Source organism: Melanerpes formicivorus, unplaced genomic scaffold, assembly GCF_026170545.1.
Source record: "Melanerpes formicivorus ecotype bairdi unplaced genomic scaffold, bMelFor1.0.p_v2 SCAF_1, whole genome shotgun sequence".
NCBI lineage: Eukaryota > Metazoa > Chordata > Aves > Piciformes > Picidae > Melanerpes > Melanerpes formicivorus.
This window is the reverse complement of record NW_027142353.1, coordinates 52395677-52415713: the sequence shown is the minus strand read 5'-3', so window position 1 is coordinate 52415713 and position 20037 is coordinate 52395677. Positions and strand designations below refer to the sequence as shown.

The following is a 20037-nucleotide window of genomic DNA, read 5'->3' as shown; positions in this document are numbered from 1 at the left end:
GAAATGGATAAAAAGATAGAACTGAATATAGCTTACAACCCATTCAGTTCTGATGAATCAACTTATAAATGAACACCACCTGGGGCAGAATCCATTGCCTTGTCTTCAAACACATACATGTTAGGGTCTGACACATAACCAGCTTGTCCACACAAGGGAAACAGTCCTCTCTGGAGGTTTTCTCCACATGTATCAAAAGAAAAAGAAAAAAGGAACTGCTGCATTCAAACCCTGGAAATGCATTAAGCAGAACAGAGTACTTTAGCAATCTCTTGTATCTGTTTATTAGCTAACTACAGTTTGTAGGTGTTTGCAGCTGGTTCCCACCCTGCAGGCATGTGTTTAACTCCCTTTTGCCTTAAAAAGGCTGACATTTGCATCCAGCTACCATTAATTGCAAAAGAGTGCCCTGCTAACCACAGAAGACAGCCTCCCCATCTCCAGTGAAATCTGGGCCAACCCATGGGCGGGAGGCAAGGCACAGCAAAAAAAAACCCTTACATCAGAAGAGTGGTTAGTACAGGAAGGTGGGAAGTGAGAGACAGGGAAATTTACATGGTCATGGTGCATGGGGAACCCAAATGGGAGTCTCCCCTTTCCTCCAGCAACCTAGAGTTTGGGAGCTTCCAGCCTCTTATTGGTTACACCAAAGCTTAACAAGAGCTTCATGTCCACTGCATCACACTGCAGAGCTTCTAAACATCAACAGGCACTGAAACTCAGAACACACAGGGAGGCTGGTGGATGTACACATATGCACCTAATGCACAGATGATGCCTCCAGAGGTTTCTGGATTCAGGTGGTTCTATTTTTACTTATCACCTACCCTAGACACCAAAGTGGGTAATATGGCTTGAAATGGTAAGTATAACATCACACATACACCTGAACCACATTTAAAACTGCAAATGTAGACTTCAGTCCTAAATTAGTGCTTCCCCCTGACACTCAGAAAGTTGTCAGAGGTCCTACTGCAAAAGGAGCAGTGGCTATTTTAAAGTAATGGATTAAAATTATTTCAGTAAACTACAAACCTTTTATGCACATCTGTGATGGTAACATTAGTTCAGAATTGCTAAAGCAAGTCAAAACAAGTATGCCCAAATTTAAGGAAAAATATTTTAAGTAGGGAATTCCTTCCTTGATTGTCTTCTGGACAGCTCCATTCTTTGGCACCAGGGCTGGGGAGGAAGAAGTAGCTAGAACTAAGTGGGAGCTATTTAATGGTTTTGGTTTTTATTATCTATTCTACATTATATTATAGAGTTCATACAACACTGAAAACATCCAAGGAACCAGAAATACAGAAGTTATAAATAGTGCTTTTGTTGCTTGGGGGTTTTGTTTAAGTATTTGTTTTCCTGCCATATTGCAGCCATATCTTTTAAGTAAATACACAGCCAGGGACAATTGTTGTCAGGTACATCTAGAACAACTTACGCATTCCTGGTGACACCAGCTTTTCATTCTATCGCTGCGTGGTTCTTTCCTGCACTAGACCATAACAGCTCCATGGCATGTCAAGATATCCTTGGAGATTCCTTAGTTCACAGATCATTGACAAGAAGAGGTATTACAGACATTCATGTTGGCATAGCTGCCACACATGGGGTCTTAAACCCACTTGTTAAAAACCCTGCAGCAGACAGGCTAAAAGGTCACAGGGGATATTAATCTCAATTCTTTGAAGCATAAGCTGAGCTGATCCCTATCTGAGGTTACAAAAGAATTTTTTCTCCCAGAACTAAAGCAATACACAATTGAGCAAGATCCAAAAGACAGTCTCTATTTTAACATTAAAGCATTATACACACAGAGCCATATCCACAGGCAGATACAGTGAATGGTGGGTAAAGAGGGGACAGCTTGTTTAGCACACTATTCCAAACTTGTGTGCAACACCAGTGGGAACGCTGGACAACTGCCCCCCTTCAGCTTATCTCCCACTTAACCTCAGCACAGTGAGTTGCTAACAAAGGCAACAAACATCCTCCCCTGTAGATGGGATCTGGAGCAGTGGGTTTGCTATTGCTTAATACTGAACATTCAGCTCTGTAAGTGCCACAATGAAAGGCACCTCTGTTATCTTTACATGTGTCTTTTGTGCCTATGTGTTCTGACAGTCAGTTACACAACTGTGTCCCATTTTCTCCATCAGCTCTCAACTCTTGCACAGGAGGGATGACATTCATTACATCAGCAGTTACTTACTTCTTGCTTTACTCTCATTGTTTCAATAGTCACATTGAGCCTTAGTCACCGTCTCCTAATCAGACTTTTCTCCAAACCAGTTGTTAGTTCCTCACTGATAGTGCAATATCTGGGCTTTTTATGGACATGTGCCTTTCCCCGGTCGAAATGTTAACCAGATAGACCACAAATTTTCCACAGCTCCCCAGGACTGCTGGACATATGGTCTCATGTCATAGCAGCTGTGTAGTATTGCTGACCAGGCAGATGAACATCTGGAAAGGCCTGGACATACACAGATGAAGATTGATTCCTAACTCTGTTTCTCATTTTACGTAAATCAACCATGCAACGTAAGAGACCCAACTAATGTCATAAGACAGATAGCCACAATGCTAGGCACCACCTGCTGAAATTCAGTGCTGAGGTATGACTATGTTTTCCACTTAGACAAAATAGAGCCAGGCTGTCCCTCTGCTGCTACACAACCCCTGAAGAGGTCGACTGCCACACAAAGCAAGGAAGCTGATTCCGGTGTAAGAGGTTTTGATTTTTGTGTGCACTCATTGCTGTTACCAGAGTCTAAGCAATGAACTGGAGGTGTTCTTTTCTCAAATTCTTACTGCTTGGAAGCTTTTCCTTACAATTAATCTAAATCTGCCTTTCTTAGCTTATGGCCATATTGTTTCTATAAGCCAGATTTGACCAGTTTCAAACAGCTTCCTCTCCTTTGATTACATTTTCACTTAAAGTAGTACAATGATCCTACTTCTCATCTTCTTGTCAAAGTTAAACTTGTCAAAATCGAGACATATAACAATATGGCAATATCTTAACCTGGAAAAGCATAAACTGCAACCCTAAATGGAACATTATCAGAGGAAGAAAAAACTTTTCCCCCCCTGCTTGACATGCAGTTCCCACTAGAAGCTTTTCTGACTGAAATACAGATTGTATTTCTTTTTCATATGCTCAATGTGTTTTAGGTGATTCTTTTTAAAGAGTAAGTTATTAAAAATGCAATTATTCAAATATAATTAAATAAGTCTTGCCTGCTTTATTAGAAAGATTGTCCCTTTTTATTTTTGGACTTGAGTACAGAACAACTGGTCTTCATTTCTAATAATTAACTATCCCTGTTCAGAAGCAATCACTGATGCTGCAGACAATTGTCAGGCATTATGCTCACATGACAAAACCAACATTTTAACAGATCACTGACAGATAAAATACAAACAAGTAAGAGAGAGATTTGACTGTGGAACTTGGCAAGCCTTTCTCTGTTAACTTGTCTTTGAACTTGCAGCTGTGGTCCCACACACTGGTGCAGAAGCTAACAATCATTGCCTGACAGGATCACAACTCCTGCTAAAAAAATATAAATAATTAAGAATGTTGTTCAGTTCCAGCAGATTTGCTTTTAAACTACATTTATAGAATAGAATAAACCAGGATGGAAGAGACCTTCAAGATCATCGCGTCCAACCTATCACCCAACACCACCTAATCAACTAACCCATGCAACCAAGCACCCTGTCAAGTCTCCTCCTGAACACCTCCAGTGACGGCGACTCCACCACCTCCCTGGGCAGTCCATTCCAATGGGCAATCACTCTCTCTGTGTAAAACTTCCTCCTGACCTCCAGCCTGAACTTCCCTAGCGCAGCCTGAGACTGTGTCCTCTTGTTCTGGTGCTGGCTGCCTGGGAGAAGAGACCAACCTCTGCCTGTTTACAACCCCCCTTCAGGTAGTTGTAGAGCGTGATAAGGTCACCCCTGAGTCTCTTCCTCTCCAGGCTAAGCATCCCCAGCTCCCTCAGCCTCTCCTCATAGGGCTTGTGTTCCAAGCCCCTCACTAACTTCGTTGCCCTTCTCTAGACTCGTTCCAGCAAGTCAACATCCTTCCTAAACTGAGGGGCCCAGAACTGGACACAGTACTCGAGGTGTGGCCTAACCAGTGCAGTGTACAGGGGCAGAATGACCTCCCTGCTCCTGCTGGCCACACTGTTCTTAATGCAGGCCAGGATGCCATTGGCCCTCCTGGCCACCTGGGCACACTGCAGGCTCATGTTCATCCTACCATGCCCTCTTGAATCAAAGACAAGAAGTGTGCTATACCAGTGCTCTTTTGCTGTGTGTATCAGCAGTGACAAGAATGGCCACAACTGCAGCAGCGGCACTCAGGGTTGCAGCAGGTAACATCATTAGTGTTCACTTCCCGTTGGACATGTTACTTCAAAGCAGCCCACATGCCAGATAAAACATACACACACCATGGTTCAGGAAACCCAGCACCAAGGGACCTTCCAGCTCACTTAACTGCTGTTATAACTGTGTGTTGGCTTCTCTGCTCTGAAATTTCTTTTGAAATAACAGACATGGAGTTAATGGAGCAATGTGTATGGAAATGGGAAGAAGCAGCATGCACACAGGCTTCAAACTATTTTTGTAGGGGACCTTATGAGAGCTAACTTGAAACAGAAGAGTTGAATGTTACTTTAAAAACAAGTGAAAACAAAATAAGAAGAATCTTCAGATGAAATAAAGATACCACAAGTTAACAATAAACACAAATACCTAAGAAACCACTAAACGGTTGATCAGCGTTTTAAGTAGAGAAAATATACTTCTGCACCAGGCAGAAAGCACCCTGGAGAATGAAATGGCCATTTGCAAAGCCTTTGAACTATGATTTTCTGAAGGATTACAAAGAGGAGAATCAGAGGTGGCTGTGCTATTCCTAAAATTGACTGCAAAACATACCCTTCTCCAGATGCCTTCATCTACCAGCTTCAAGCGTATCCATACGGTCACATCACCATTAATCAGGGTTATGGCATTCATCAGCTAGGCTGGGTAACCAAAATGAAAACAGCCAATGCAAATGCTATGGGGCACTCTAGAGAGTGTAACTCCAGTCTAGGAAGTGAGAGGCTTGCTAGCTGGACCGAGGCTGGCTCCACACATGCCTCTTCTCTCCACCACAGTCTCCAAGGCTTCTAGCAGTACCAAACCAAGGACAGTGTTCAGGTGGCAAGAGTCCTGAGCTGTTCTATCCCTCCTCTGACAGAATGTATAGCTCAGGTATCTGAAGGATTCTGCAGGGCCTGTAGGAAGCTCAACAAAATGGCTTGGCCCAAATCAGTAACTCCCCTGGCCTTTGTGAAGCCACTTGCTTCTCTGCACATGACATGTGTAAGCACTTCTGGTAGAGCAAACATGTCACCAAAGGCTCACAAGATGGGCCTGAGCAGTGCCAGCTCGGGTTAAAGGTGTTTCTTAGGCTGGGCACTGTGCCAAGTAAGGCAGTTAAACTGCTCCTGCACCTGGCCCTGGATACAGCATATCCACATTCCCACAGCGCTGCAGCTCATGAGCACTGCCAGACCACAGTCAGCTCCACAAAGCTTCAGTTCTGGTGCTGCTACATTCCTAGCGCAGCCAATCTGCAACCCAGATAAACTTTCCATGAATAATTGCAGGCTTAATGGACTCACACATGTGTTTATAACCCTGACTCATAAGGTCAGAATTTAGGGCTGAATACTTTTCCATCTTTTGAATTCCCCTCTGAATTCCAAATAATTGTCTCTTTAAAACTAGGAATGCATTCGTTTTTTTGAATTGCTAAAGAATAGTATATATTCTTTAAAGCACACATTTACAGCCATGCCGCTGTTCATGCTGCAGACATCAAGTCTTCAGATTTCTCAGCTCATCCTCAGAAGAATCAACTTGTTTGGGGTTCTTTTGCAATTATTTACACAGAAAACCAAATAAAGGCCTATTGTTATTTCGTTGTCTTCCTTTTAGCTTTCTATCTTGAGAGTGTGATTAGCTCAGGGCGGGATCCATTCCTCTGCACTGCCTGCTCAGAAGTCTCCGAGACCAAAGCACCCCGGGAGCATGCTGCAACAGCCATGTTCACTTCTTGCAGTCAGGTAAGCACCAGGAGCTGCAAGATGCCTAAGCCTGCCTAGCGTGTGTCTGACATTGGGGATGGAGGAAAGGATAAAAAGAAACTGCCCCAAACCCTTCAACTGCAATAAACATCAAACATCCACAGGAAAGAAACCCATCTCTGTGGCATTTGAAACTGTATTAGGAATAGACATTAAATATTCATAAACAAGGGAGTACTAATGCACCAATGCTTTTAAAATACAGATTTCCAGGAAAAATAACTCCCTCCAATATACCAATCATAAATATGTATAAACGATATAGAACAGGAACTGTAATTTTATTCCCCCTCATGCCTCTTGGAGAATACAAGATAAAGGATAACACCACAATTGCCATCAGAGGAAAGAGAGGGGGGGAAAAGACAAATGCCAATACTGACACCGCTACAGAAACGTGGGCACAATTGAAATGGAGCAAAATTGTGTCTGCTCGTGTAAAAGATCACCTAGTGCCAACAAGCTCAACAGAGCCAAGTGTGGTAAGTTACATGAAACTGCAAACTATAAACTACTCAGGAAAACTTTTCAGGGCCACCAGCTCCTGGTTTTCTTTGACCGGTGCCTCCTCCCCATTCATTTACGCGGCCTTCAATCGGTTGCTTCTTCTAGCTCCCTCCTCGCATCTCTCTGCTCAGCCACTGCATCCCCCCCACCCGCGTTTCTCTCTCACACCCTCACTCCTGCACTCACTCATCCTGCAAGGCGCCTCCCCTTCTGCAGCCACCTCCCCACGCCCCTGAGTCCGGCCTGCCGCACACCCCTCCTTGAGGGCACAGCCCTCCCTTCCCTCCTTCCTGCCTGCCCGCCGGTCCACCCATCTACCCTCTAGTGTGCCACACACCCGCCCCTGCGCCCATCCTCCTCCCCCCAAGACATCGTGCTCGCCTTCCACACTGCCCCTCCCTCCAGCCCCCTCCCGCTCCGGACAGCGATAAATGGGGACCCTTGTCCCCGTCCACAGCCCTTCGAGCCCACCATCCCTTCAGAGGCGGCTCCGAGAACTGAGTCGCCTCAGCGAACCTCCCCCTCCACACAACGGTCTCCTCCACAGGGGCAAATCCTCGGCACCGATCTTTCCCCCTCCCCAGCCGAGCGCGCTGGGGTTTGTAGTTCTCACAAGCGGCCTCTCGTCTCACCGCCCTGCGCGCGGCGGGGGGCGGGGACTACACTTCCCAGCAGGCTCCGCGGAGAGCGGGCTCCCCTCCGCCGGCTGCTCCCGCCGCTAGCCCTCCCCCCACACACCTTCCCCGCCGCCGCCGCTTCCTTCAGCTCGGCGGGATGGGCAGCCGCGCCGCCGAGGGAGGGCGGTTGATGGGCCGAGATCTGAGCCGCCGCCCGCCCCGGGCAGCGCCATGAGGGGCCGCCCTGTAGCCAGGCCCTGCCGTTACCTGGGAGAGCCGGGGTGCGTGTCCGCAGACGGGAGCGGCGCGGGGAGGGGGGCACAGCCTTTCTGCTCTGTCATACCGGGGAGGGGGGTTGAGCCGCGGGGGATGTGGGGGGTGACGGGCGGGGGAGGGGGTGCGCGCGCGCGCGACGACAACGGGCGGTTGCTATGGCGGCGGGGCGCGGGGAGGGGACAACGCGGCATCCCGCTACCCCGCCCCCGCCGCGCGGCCCCGGGCGGGGCCCGTCCGCTCCGGTCAGGCAGCGGACTCGCCTTGCCCTGGCCGGGAGGAAAGGGTATTGTTTTCCCGGCGACCTTAAAGCAAAGGAAAAGTCCCGCTGCATCGCTGGGAATGGTTGTGGGTGCTGCGTATCCCTGTCGCCAAGCCTGTGTTTCGTAGGCCTTGGATGATCTCTGTATAGAACATCCCGGCAGGAGGCAGGCAGCGAGCCTGCCCCTCTCAGCCCATTGCGCCTGGCGCTGAAGTGCCGCAGTCCCTGGCGAAGAAGGAGGGTACGAGGGCAGGAGCCAAGCGCCAGGACGCCCCAGATGGCTGCCGAGTGCCGGTTGTAGCTTCTGTGCCTGCTTCAGCTGTACTGAGTTTTTAGTGGATGAACACGCTCAGAATACAAACCTCACCTGCTTCCACTTCAGCTGAGGGAGTGGCTAGGAAAGGGAAAATGTGCATTTGTCCTGCATGGGCACACGGCAGAGTACTTGACACCCATCTTTGCTAGCAGGAATTATTACTTTAACAGCAAAGGAACAGATTTGGGAATTTGTCTGTTCTTTCGAATGAAGTGATGCCTGCTGGTCACAGGCAGCCCCACAGGACGGCACCACCCAGTTTGTATCCTCTGCTCAGGGCGAATGCTACCTAGCATTTCTAAACCGTGTATCTCACAGTTCCTACGAACATTGTGGTCCCTGCGAGCGGAACATCGTAGTTAGAAACCTCTCTAAGGACGTCGTTTCGCAGCTAATGCGAACCAGCTTGTGTTTGTATTGCCACGAAAAGGGACAGCCTTGGCTTCCTCTCTGATCATGGCTATGCCTCCCCGTTTGTTATTTGCATGGCAATAAGGCTTATTTTACCATCTGGCAAGGTATGCCTGGGATCTGATCTGTTGGAAAGTCAGTTATGCCCCTCCACAAATTACCCATATTCGGCTGGATCAAGTTCCTGAACTAGCTGACCCTGCAGAGCTGCTGTAAGCACAAAAGGCAGAGGAGATACAGATGCATTGAGAGCCCGGCTGATCCAAGCTGTGTTTCTGTGTCTGCACCACTGCAGTGACTCCTTACTGCTGAGACTGCTTTATGACAGCTCTGAGAGTGGCCCACTGATGATACTGTGATCACTCCCAATAATGATATGATTTCTTCAGAAAACGTCCATTCTCGTTACCTGAAGGCAGCAGCATGAGGTTGTATCTCACAATAAGGTTCTCAGAAATATTAACAGACACAAGTGAAAGAGCAGAGACTGAAACTAAAAGCTAGGCTCTTAAACAATACAGCATGTGTGAATGTGTCATTCATATATCTGCAGCTCTTGCTTCCTTCAAAATCGTGGAGATCCTTACGCCTTTGTGAGTATTTTGGAGCTAGAGCCAAAATCATGATGAATTCATACTAGCTGCAACTCTGGCTTCCTCTTTTCCTAGATTTCTTCAGAGTTGCATGCCCATGACTTCAGTTCCTGCTGGTTTTTCACGTACCCAAAAGCATAGATGCTGTGCAGACCTTACAGCACCAAAGAGTTCTTGGAGATAGCAGATCACAAGCAGCTTGCTCCCAGCACCACCATATATCCCTTCCCACAAGACTATGTACTTCTTATCACATTAGGCAACTGCATTGTCTGAGGATCATATCCCAGGCTGGGAAATGGCAACACGGAGAAGGATGGTTACTTAGTCTCTGTTTGTTTGTTTTGAGATCTTTTTTCCCCATCCCTTTTTTTCAGTAATATTTAGAGTCAAGTTGGGCTGCTTCCTCATGGCAGAGGGTACCATACTACCACTGACCCCCCTTTGGAAAGTAGTTGCCCAACACCAGAGCAATACCAGTATCACCCAAGCTGGAGCTCTCAGGAAAAGTTTGGTTCGTGTTGGTCTGCATAGTTTGCCAAGGTCTGCTAAGTGACTGAGTTGGCAGGAAGAGAACTACATCTCCAGATTCCTGGCCCTGCATACTAGATATATGTAAGGGTCATAGGATAATTCATATTGGAAGAGACCTCAGGTGGTTATCTAGTCCAGCCAGATAATCAGAAATTTGTAAACTTAAGGCAAAAGCGTGGTAGCCATGAGTGTGAAATTTCATGGCCTTCCCTGCTGCTGCAGTCAGATGAAATATAGAAAATCTGACTCAAGTGATGCAAAAAGTACTGCTTCCTTGACCATTTTATTCTGCCTCCTTTCTGAAAGTTCCTGTCTCCACAACAGCCCCTGAATTGGAAAACACTGATCTTCTAATGCATTTAATACAAATGATGGCATTAAAGTCATCTTTATCAAGAGTTTAAGCTAATTTGTTGGAGATTGTATTTAAGCAGCTGGGACTGGTTCCTGTGTCTCATTCCACTGCCTGCTGTTAGGCAGTTATCTCTGTGAAAGAGAAGGTAGAAAATTGCGGGGAGAGGGTGTGACACTCTAAGCCACTGAAACTTGTTGTAGTGTGAGTCTGTTCTCATGGCTTACATCTTTTAATTACTTGATAGAGGCTATAAACCAAGCAGTTCTGGGTAAGACATCGTGATGTTGGTGGGTGTCAGTGGCTGCGCTTAGGCGTTTTGGAGGAGAGCATTACTCACAGCCAGGCCCCAGAGACTTACCATGCCCCTTCCCAGTGATCTGCAAATCTGCCAGCAGAGCTGATTGTGTGCCCTCTCTCTCTGATTTATTCTAGTCAGTTCAATCAGAAGCGGATATAAATTAACATGACTCTTTTGCTGTGAACATTAGACTTGGTTCAAAAGTGTCTCTTCAGCTAGAGTAATTGCAGACACTGCCAGCTAAGTTTAAGGCTACTCAATCTTGGGGTCTGTGTCAGATTAACAAAACTTGTTTTCTGAATTGATTTGGTTATCATTACATAAATCCCACAGACTCTAACTTGGATGGCTGGCACAGGCTTTCAGCACAAAGCAGCAGCTTCATTTGTAACCTCCTCCCACACACAAACTTCTGCAGGAGAGGCTTGAAAACATACAAGATAGCTATGAATTATGAACTGCCCTTTGCTTTTGCCTTCCTTTCCCCTTGCAATTATATTTAACCAGACTACAGGAATTATTGTGCCTTCATAAGAATATTTAATGCTCACGTGCAAGCATAACTCTTTACCAGAGGTCTTAGGCTACATTCAGAAGTGCTGTAATAATGGAAGCTGCAAAACAAAATGGAAGCAATAGAGAAGAAGAAGGTGCATGTTACATATTCATGAGCAGTAACCTTCCAAAGGAAGTTATGCACAACTCAGTGAAGGCATCAGTAGGCACGCTGTTCATTTTCTTACACGCAGAGTAATTTTTCTGCTGCATAGATATCTTTATGGTATTATATTTATCAGTGTGATACATCCACCAGTTTCTCTCCTCAGCGTGCGCCTCAGAGCCTGAACCCTGAGAAATTGTGGAGCAGCAACACAGAAGGATTTAGCCAACACCTTTCACAAAAGCTACATCTCAAAATGCTGTGGTGCGTTATTAACAGAGAACAGTTCAAGGGAAAGCAGCTGATTTTCAAATGAAATTTCAGTTAAGAGAGATAAAGTAGGAATGGACATGGGTGTTTGCATTTATCTGCTCAAACGTAAACCTCTGTCTTGTAGACCTTTGTCTCTGAGTTAGCTTTCTTCTATGTTTTTTATGGTAGAGAAACAGTTTGGGAATACAATTTGTGCTTTGACCAAGGTTATTGGCCATTGGCATATGCTGCTCAGGAAGGTGGTGGAGTCAGTGTCCCTGGAGGTGTTCAAAGGGGGATTGGATGTGGCTCTTGAAGCCATGGTTTAGTTAGTCAGGAGGTGTTGGGTGATAGGTTGGACTTGATGATCTCTGAGATATTTTCCAACCTTGTTGATTCTATGATTCTATGATTCTAAGGTGGACTGTTCCCTGAATGTGTTTATTTTTTTCAGTGCTTATAGCAGACTCAGCTGATCAGCATAAACATTAAGTGTTTGCACCACAGATTCATAGATTCAAAGAATGGTTTGGGCTGGAAGGGGCCTTAAAGACCATTTAGTTCCAGTTGCTCTGCCATGAGCAGGGACACCTTCTACTAGACCAGGCTGCTCATGCCCTCATCCAGCCCAGCCTTGGAACACCTTGAGGGAGGGGACACCCACAACCTCCCTGGGCAACCTGTCCCAGTGTTTCACCACCCTCACTATAAAGAATTTCTTCCTAATAATACCCAGTCTAAATCTACCCTCTTCAAGCTTATAGCCATTCCCTTTTTTTACAAGCACTTGTAAAAAAGCCCCTTCCTGGGTTTATTGTAGGCCTCTTTAGATGCCTAAAGGTAGATAAGAGAAGACCCACCTAATGTGTTTGTTGCATTATTAGAGCCATAGGGAGAGAAAACTGTTAGGGCAGTTATGACTAGGTTGATTAAAATGGTGAAGAACATGCCAGTGCCAGGGTGATGGAAAATACAGGTAGAAAAGAAGACACATTTTTGAGATGAGCTGAAGAAAGTCTACTGTAGGTTGAAAAAAACCCCACAGTACTGCTATGAATCTGTGGACAGAAATTAGAAGAATTAACAGGAACTAGGATAATTGTGTTTCTCTTCTGTGTATACTTAACATGCAAAAGCATTTTGTATATGTTGGAGTGTTGCTCTTTGGAGAATGAATAAGAAAGTAGCTTACAGTAATCAAAACAGAGAGGAAGATTTGGACAGAAGTCTTACAGAAAATATGAGTCAAGCCCAGGGAGTTGTGTGTTAAGTGAAAAACAGGACAGGAAAAGAAAAGTTTATTCACATCATCTTAGTCCTGTGGCCGAAAGTTCCCTTAATTTGCCTGCTAGGGTGAACAACTGAGAAGAAATCTCCTGTGGTGCACAATTAAGCAAAAAATAAGCCAGGCAGTACAATGTTTTCATGGTAGGGTGTGAATTTCAGGCTGGTTTGCTAAAGATGTGACACTTCTGGAGTTGCACGCTGACTGTGACTGCAGTCATTTTGAGCCTTACTGGGGAGTTGGAGCCACATTTGCAAAAGGGTGGAGGTCTTAATGCTGAGTTCCTTTTAGTTTCATAGTAAATAGCATGGTAGAAAATACTGACTCAGCTGGTGTCCCTGCTGAGCACAAGGTAGGCAGAATTTAGCTGTTCGGGATGTAATCTGGCTACAAACTGTCCAATCTACGTGCATAAAATGACCAACAGCCTTGTGCTTCCTGCACCCACTTCTGTCCTCAGTTGCAATGCTGTGCATGACCCACAGGCAGTTTTGTTGAAGTGATGAGGGCTGTGTGGAAATGGATACGAAACCACAGGATACTAGGTTTTCATAGTTCTAACCAAACAAATCAGTTGAGTTTGTTAACTCAGGCATAGCCATTAATTGTAAGTGATATCGGTACATACTCTCCTTCTCCTGTAGATATTTCTCTGAGTTAAAAGTGGCAGTGTCAAATAAGGGAGCTGTTGAGAAGCTTTTTTGCACGCACTGGATGCCCAGACCACTAGAATAAACAAAGCACAGTCTAATCCAAATTAATGGCTTGCCCAGCATTTTTGGTTTCTTAGGCATGTTAGTTCGAGTTCTGCAGTATGAGATACTCCAAGAGGAATTTGCTTTAACAATCCACTCCTATAAGCACATTCATCCAAAAGAGAAGTTAGTTGCATGTAAAGAGCATTCTTTAATGTATTGGTAACCCTTTCCAGGAGTGTCTTGAACAGTCCTTTGAGTAGTGTTGTGATGAAGGTGGTTATGTTGGAGAAAGATGCACTTAAAGTTTGTATTCTGGTGTGTGCCAGGGCAGGAGGTAAATACACTGGAGGGCATTCATTGGAGAACTTCTGTCATGTGTCAGTAACTTCTTAAACCCCCATCTCAGGTGGGCTCAAGTCAACTGCATGAGGTTCAACAAGAGCAAGTGCAGGATTCTGCATCTGGACCAGAAGAATCTTCACTTAATACGGACTGAGGGGATGAGGTGATAGAAAGCAGCCCTGTGGAAAAGGACTTGGGGGTGCTGATGGATGAGAAGCTAGACATGAACAGACAGTGTGCACTTGCAGCCCAGAAGGCAAATCACATCCTGGGCTGTATCAAAAGATGTGTGTCCAACAGATCCAAAGAGGTGATTCTGACACTTTGCTCTGGTGAGACCTCACCTGGAGTACTGCATCAAGGTTTGGAGCCTTCCTTATAGGAAGGACATAGACTTGATGGAGCAGGCCCAGAGGAGGTGCACAAAATTGATCAGGGAGTTGGAACACCTCTGCTACAAAGACAGGCTGAGGGAGCTGGGGTTGTTCAGTCTGGAGAGGAGAAGGCTCTGGGGAGATCTAATAGTGGCCTTTCAGTATCTGAAGGAAGCCTACAAGAGGGATGGAGAGAGACTGTTTACAAAGGCCTGTAGTGATAGGATGAGGGGCAATGGCTTCAAACTAGAGAAGAGTAGATTGGATGTTAGGAAGAGGTTCTTTGCCATTAGGGTAGTGGAACAATGGAACAGGTTGCCTGGGGAGGTGGTTGGGGCTCTGCCCCTAGAGGTATTCAAGATGAGGCCCCTGCTTGCTGCAGGGTAGGTTGTAACCTTTGGAGGTCCCTTCCAACTCAGACCATTCTATGATTCTAATCCACTGACTGTGTAAAAAGTTCTGAGTAGGTAGGAGCAGTGTACTAAATGTCAAGATGTAATTATAGATGAAAGTTTAGCCGAAGTTCCTAACTGAGAACTTAAACAAAAATATGTGTAAGGAGAGCAAGAAAGTTAAATAAGACATGCTGCTGAACATTGCAAAGAATCTCCTTTTTCCTTTCTGGTCCTTTAATGTGATTACTACAGGGAACATTCAGTGGTTTCCATGTGAACAACTTAATCTGGTTCACATTTGAAGAATAAAATTGGCAATCTTTTTTTAACTTCAGAATTTGGACTGTGTTTGGACAAGGCACGCTTCTGTTACTGTTGTTCACTTATCTAATAAATGACAAACATGGTTGTGTCAGAAGAGGGTTGGTGGCACAAAGGAGAGTCTCTCACAAAAGAACAGCCATTGGTATCCCAGCTTTAGTTAAACATATTTGAAATTATTTTAACATCCCATTCACATTCCCAGGGGGAACATTCGCTGCCTATGTTTGAACATCTAACTTAGATGCCTAAATTAGGAGCCTTGTCTCCCTAGATGCCTTGCATAGTTGAAGGAGTGAGAGGCTCCTCCAGAGAGCAATTCAGACTGTCTTAGTTAAGCTTCTGCTCTGAATTATCATCTGGAGGAGCTTCTTCAACTTTGAATGCTGTTCTGTGCTATTCTTTGCATCTTTTCCTTGGCATCAAAACTGACTTAACTGGTCGCCACCCCTCCATGCTTGCTCTTGCCCTCTGCCCTAAGTATCACTCTGTCTCAGCTGTTGACAGTAGTGTTGACACAGCTAGTGGTGGCACTATCAGCTAGGTTGGTGAATCATCTGGCTTAAAAGGAACTGCGAAAAAGGCGTTACTTTGAACCTAGATCACACCTCTGATCTGGTTTATCGCATGACTTTGCAAACAGTTAAACCTGCATGCCTGAGGAAGTGATGAACTGTAGCTAGAGACACAGGAACTGAACTCAGGGACCTGTTTGCCAAGTGTGCCACCATGAAAAAGGTAGATTCAGCTTTGGGGTGCAGGTGTAAGAAGAAGAAAGACTGAGTAAAAGACTGAGTAAAAGACTGAGTCTTTTATCTAATCCTCGTGCAGTTCAAATACACGATACTTGTAATGTTAGTTTCACAAATACGATGGAAGCTTATTATGGTTTGCATCACTGTAAGAGAGAATCTAGCCTTATATCTCTGATACCCATGTGAAAACGGGCATAATTTAAACAATATAACTTCTAGGATTTAAAAATGTACCATGAAAAGGTATACCACACTTTATAAAAACAGCACTGACATAGAGCAAATGCCATCAAGTAGCTTAAGAAGTTCCTCACCACGAGCTGTTAATGTTTCAACAGACACACTAGATGCAGTTTATCCCCCTCGAATGGTTTGCAGTGCACATGAACTCCTTGCCTTAGATTCTTTTCAAGATTGTTGGGAAAATCTAACCTTTGAGATGGTGCTTCACATGAACTGCATGAAATACTCATTTTAGATATGAAATATTTGCATTTGGCCAGCTGAATCCCACCCCCAGCTTCCGTGGCTGCTCCTTGTAGAATGAGAAATGCAGGCTACAAGTGGCTAGGTTCAGCTGCCTTGTGTATGTGGTAGTGTTAGGCTATGCCTTTAAAAATTTTTCACAGATCCTGAGCAGAAAAGTAGAAAAATGTAAATAAATCACTATTGAGTGTAAAAAAGGAAAACAAAGATAATTCTATAACTATTTCATTGGAGAGATATCTACCATGAGTCTGGTTGTACCAAAACAATTTGGGGCCTCTCATCTCTTCCCTTCTTGCTTCGTTGCTCTGGAGGGGATACTAACCTGCTTCTGCTTGACCTTGGCTGCATTGTTTTGGTTAAGGACAACAACTTTTCTCTGCTTCTTTCTCCCTTGTGGTGGGGAGAGACAGCTTCCTTGGTCTTCTCGACCAGGGGTTCTCATGTTGTTTGTCAATTGTAAATTCCTGTCAATATTGTAAATCCTGTATTTTTTATACATATTCGTTGCATTCCATTGTAGAGTGTAGTTTTGCCTGTAAATACACCTTTCATTTGCTTCCAACTGAGCTGGTCTGGCAAAGTTAATGTTTGGGGGTGGGGAATTTCAACCTACCACAGTGTACTAACCGGTGAAACTACTGACACTCAGCTCATGTGATGAGCTAAAAATTCATTTTCTGATCATTGACAGCCATGCCAGTTCAGAGAGATTTGGTGCCACTAGCGACTGCCATGAGGACACTTTTCCAGTGTCTGGCAGTTAAGATATTTCACATCACTTCAGAACTTGCTGTCCTGTTTCAGAAGAGTGTTCTTTTAAAACAAGCAAGTATTAGGAATAGTGGCCACAAACTCAATGAAGTGAGAGAGCCATTAATAATTTTTAATGGTTATGGCCATTAATAATTTTTAATGGTTATTAATTTTTACACAGCATCTTGTGCTGATATTCGAAGTACAGTAGTCATCAGATAGAGTTCTTAATGACATTTGAAGAGATTGTTCAATTGTATTTATCTGTGACCTTAGATCAACCTGGCTAATTGCTTCTTTTAGACTAAATACTCACCTCTTTCTGGTCCTTCTCCATGAAATCAAGAAAGAAAACTTTCCTAAGGAATAGAATAGAATAGAATAGAATAGAATAGAATAGAATAGAATAGAATAGAATAGAATAGAATAGAATAGACCAGACCAGACCAGACCAGACCAGAAGAGACCTTCAAGATCATCGTCTCCAACCTATCATCCAACACCACCCAACCAACTAAACCATGGCACCAAGCACCCCATCAAGTCTCCTCCTGAACACCTCCAGCGATGGTGACTCCACCACCTCCCCAGGCAGCCCATTCCAATGACCAATCACTCTCTCTGTGTAAAACTTCCTCCTGACCTCCAGCCTGAATCTCCCCTAGTACAGCCTGAGACTGTGTCCTCTTGTTCTGGTGCTGGCTGCCTGGGAGAAGAGACCAACCTCTGCCTGTCTACAACCTCCCTTCAGGTAGTTGTAGACAGCAATAAGGTCACCCCTGAGTCTCCTCTTCTCCAGGCTAAGCAGCCCCAGCTCCCTCAGCCTCTCCTCACAGGGCTTGTGTTCCAAACCCCTCACCAACTTTGTTGCCCTTCTCTGGACATGCTCCAGCGAGTCAACATCCTTCCTAAACTGAGGGGCCCAGAAATGGACACAGGACTCGAGGTGTGGCCTAACCAGTGCAGTGTACAGGGGCAGAATGACCTCCCTGCTCCTGCTGGCCACACTGTTCCTGATACTGGCCAGGATGCCATTGGCCCTCCTGGCTGCCTGGGCACACTGCAGGCTCATGTTCAGCCTACCATCAACCAGCACCCCCAGGTCCCTCTCTGCCTGGCCGCTCTCCAGCCACTCTGACCCCCAAGTAAGGAAGAAGCTAATATCAACAAAGAAGCATAACTGAAGCTGAATTTCTATATACTAAGCTTGGGCTAAACCTGTATTTGCTGCTGTTTTCTTGTGTGCATTTCCTCATTAAAATATTTTGTATCCCCATAATTTCTTTTTAAAAGGGAGAGGGGGAGTGTTGCATTTAATTTTCATGCTAGATGCATTTTAAAAGACAGTTTAATAGGTAAAGCAAAAGCTGTACATGCAAGCAAAGGAAGATAAGGAATTTATTCACCGCTATCAGCCAGCATGTGTTCAGCCATCTCCAGGAAAGCAGGGCTCCATCACTCATGATAGTTCCTTGGGAAGACAAATGCCATCACTCCGAACCACCTCCTTCCCTCCTTCTTCCCCTGGTTTTATTGCTGAGCATGACATCATATTGTAAGAATATCCTTTTGGTTAGCTGGGATCACATGTCCCAGCTGTGTCTTCTCAACTTCTTGAGCATCCCCAGCCCAGTGGTGAGTGGGTGCTGTGAGAAGGAAAAAAGCCTTGGCTCTGTGCAAGCCCTGCTCAGCACAGACATCCCTGCGTTATCAACACTGTTTCCATCACAAATCCAAAACAGCCCCTTGCAAGTGTCTGTGAAGAAAATTCACTCTGTCCCATCCAAACCCAGTACAGAGCCTAAATGCTTCACATCGTTTCAACAGTGGAGAAATACATGTATGATGAGAGTGCTTGTGCATAACAAGATACAAGATTAGGGTTTCCATAATTACAGGTGACAAAAGTAAAGCAGAAATTATTTAAAAAACCCTTCCTAAACCACAGCAGCAAAAGTGTTCTGTAGCTTTCTCAGTATGGAGAAGGTAAACCTCTGCTGTTTCTCTTGGTCACTTTTGCCATTCGTATTCTGGATTTCCATTTCGATGAGATACCCCAAAATCCCCCTCCTACTGAAGCAAACTTTGCAGCCTTCCTGCATTGTGAAAAACCTTCTAGCACTACTGGTCTGTGCAGTGCCAGCCTAGATGGACAGACTCCCCATGCCACCCCAAAGTGTCTCCACAGAAGAAAGAGAAGAGTTTTCCATCCCAAGGCTCAGTGGTATGTGCTGACTCCCACCCAGGCTGCTTAGTGTTGCTACAAAATGCTCCGTCCGTGCCATGTAGCCCTGGATCCATACGTGCACCTTGTGGTGTCCTTTCCCCCTACACTTTCTAGAAGGTGTAAGCTGCAGGAATAGTGTTGAAAGACAACATGGCTCTGAAGGAACCAAACCATTCTTGGCCTTATTGCCATTTGGGCGAATCTCAAGAGTGAGTACCCAAAGTCTGTGCCTTATCTTGCATGCATTGGATGTACTTAAATAGGTCCCCAAGGAGAAGGCTGACAAACAGAAGGGACCACTGGGTGCTCAGGCTTTTTCCCTTGGCCTCTATGTAGGACATAGTGTAGACATCTTAAAGTGCTCAATTTTAGTCCTGTAATGGGATGAGTACAATATATCACAGTACCACCAAGGTTGGAAGAGACCTCAAAGACCATCAAGTCCAACCTGTTGCCACAGACCTCATGACTACACCATGGCACCAAGTGCCACGTCCAATCCCCTCTTGAACCCCTCCAGGGATGGGGACTCCACCACCTCCCTGGGCAGCCCATTCCAATGGGCTGTGTCCAGTGTCCAATATAGCCACATAGGTTCATCCAGATCAGCTGAGTACATATGGTAATTGTATACAGACTGAAAACGTGGTTAATACCACACATCAGAAGCACTTGAAGTGTTTCACAAAATAGAACTGTCAGGGTTGGAAGGGACCTCAAAGATCATCCAGTTCCAACTCCAGTGCCATAGGATTGGTACACTAGATCAGGTTGCTCACAACCACATCCAGCCTGGCCTTACAAACTTCCAGGGGTGGGGGGTTCTTTGATACATGCTGCTCAAATGAAGCTGTTTACATTTGCAGTTACACCTTCAACTTGGCTGAGCTTTGCCTGGCTCTTAGATCTACAAATAACATTTTCCTTCCTGCAATGCCATGCACTTCAGTGATAGTCTCAGTGGGAAAGGAATGCAGAAGTGGAGTAGATTTTATTAATTGTTATCTAGAAGCTTTCAGACACCTGCCCAGAAAACCTTCTCTGACCAGGAAGCTCTCTACAACTACCTGAAAGGATGTTGTGGAGAGGCTGGAGCTGGTCTCCTAGGTAATGAGTGATAGAACAAGAGGCAGCAGCCTCAAACTGAGACTGGGTAGGTTGAGATGT

The 20037-nt window shown here is 45.3% G+C and overlaps 1 protein-coding gene and 1 long non-coding RNA gene across 7 annotated transcripts in view; one reads left to right on the top strand and one right to left on the bottom strand.

Annotated features, from left to right (window-relative positions):
- The window catches only part of KATNAL1 (katanin catalytic subunit A1 like 1), a 48653-nt gene extending 41013 nt beyond the window's left edge, over positions 1-7640 (bottom strand). For 2 of the 6 annotated variants that reach the window (XM_068143276.1, XM_068143285.1), the window contains exon 1: positions 7544-7640. The gene's annotated coding sequence lies outside the window, so the exon portion shown is untranslated. Of the gene's footprint in view, positions 1-1441; positions 3895-7543 lie in introns of those variants that run through there. The other 4 variants (XM_068143268.1, XM_068143261.1, XM_068143255.1 and 1 more) reach the window with 4 other exon arrangements.
- LOC137443525 (uncharacterized) overlaps positions 7401-20037 on the top strand; it is a 75607-nt gene continuing 62970 nt past the window's right edge. Inside the window, exon 1 of the long non-coding RNA XR_010987910.1 lies at positions 7401-7557. This is a non-coding gene — a long non-coding RNA (uncharacterized lncRNA). The remainder of the gene's footprint in view (positions 7558-20037) is intronic.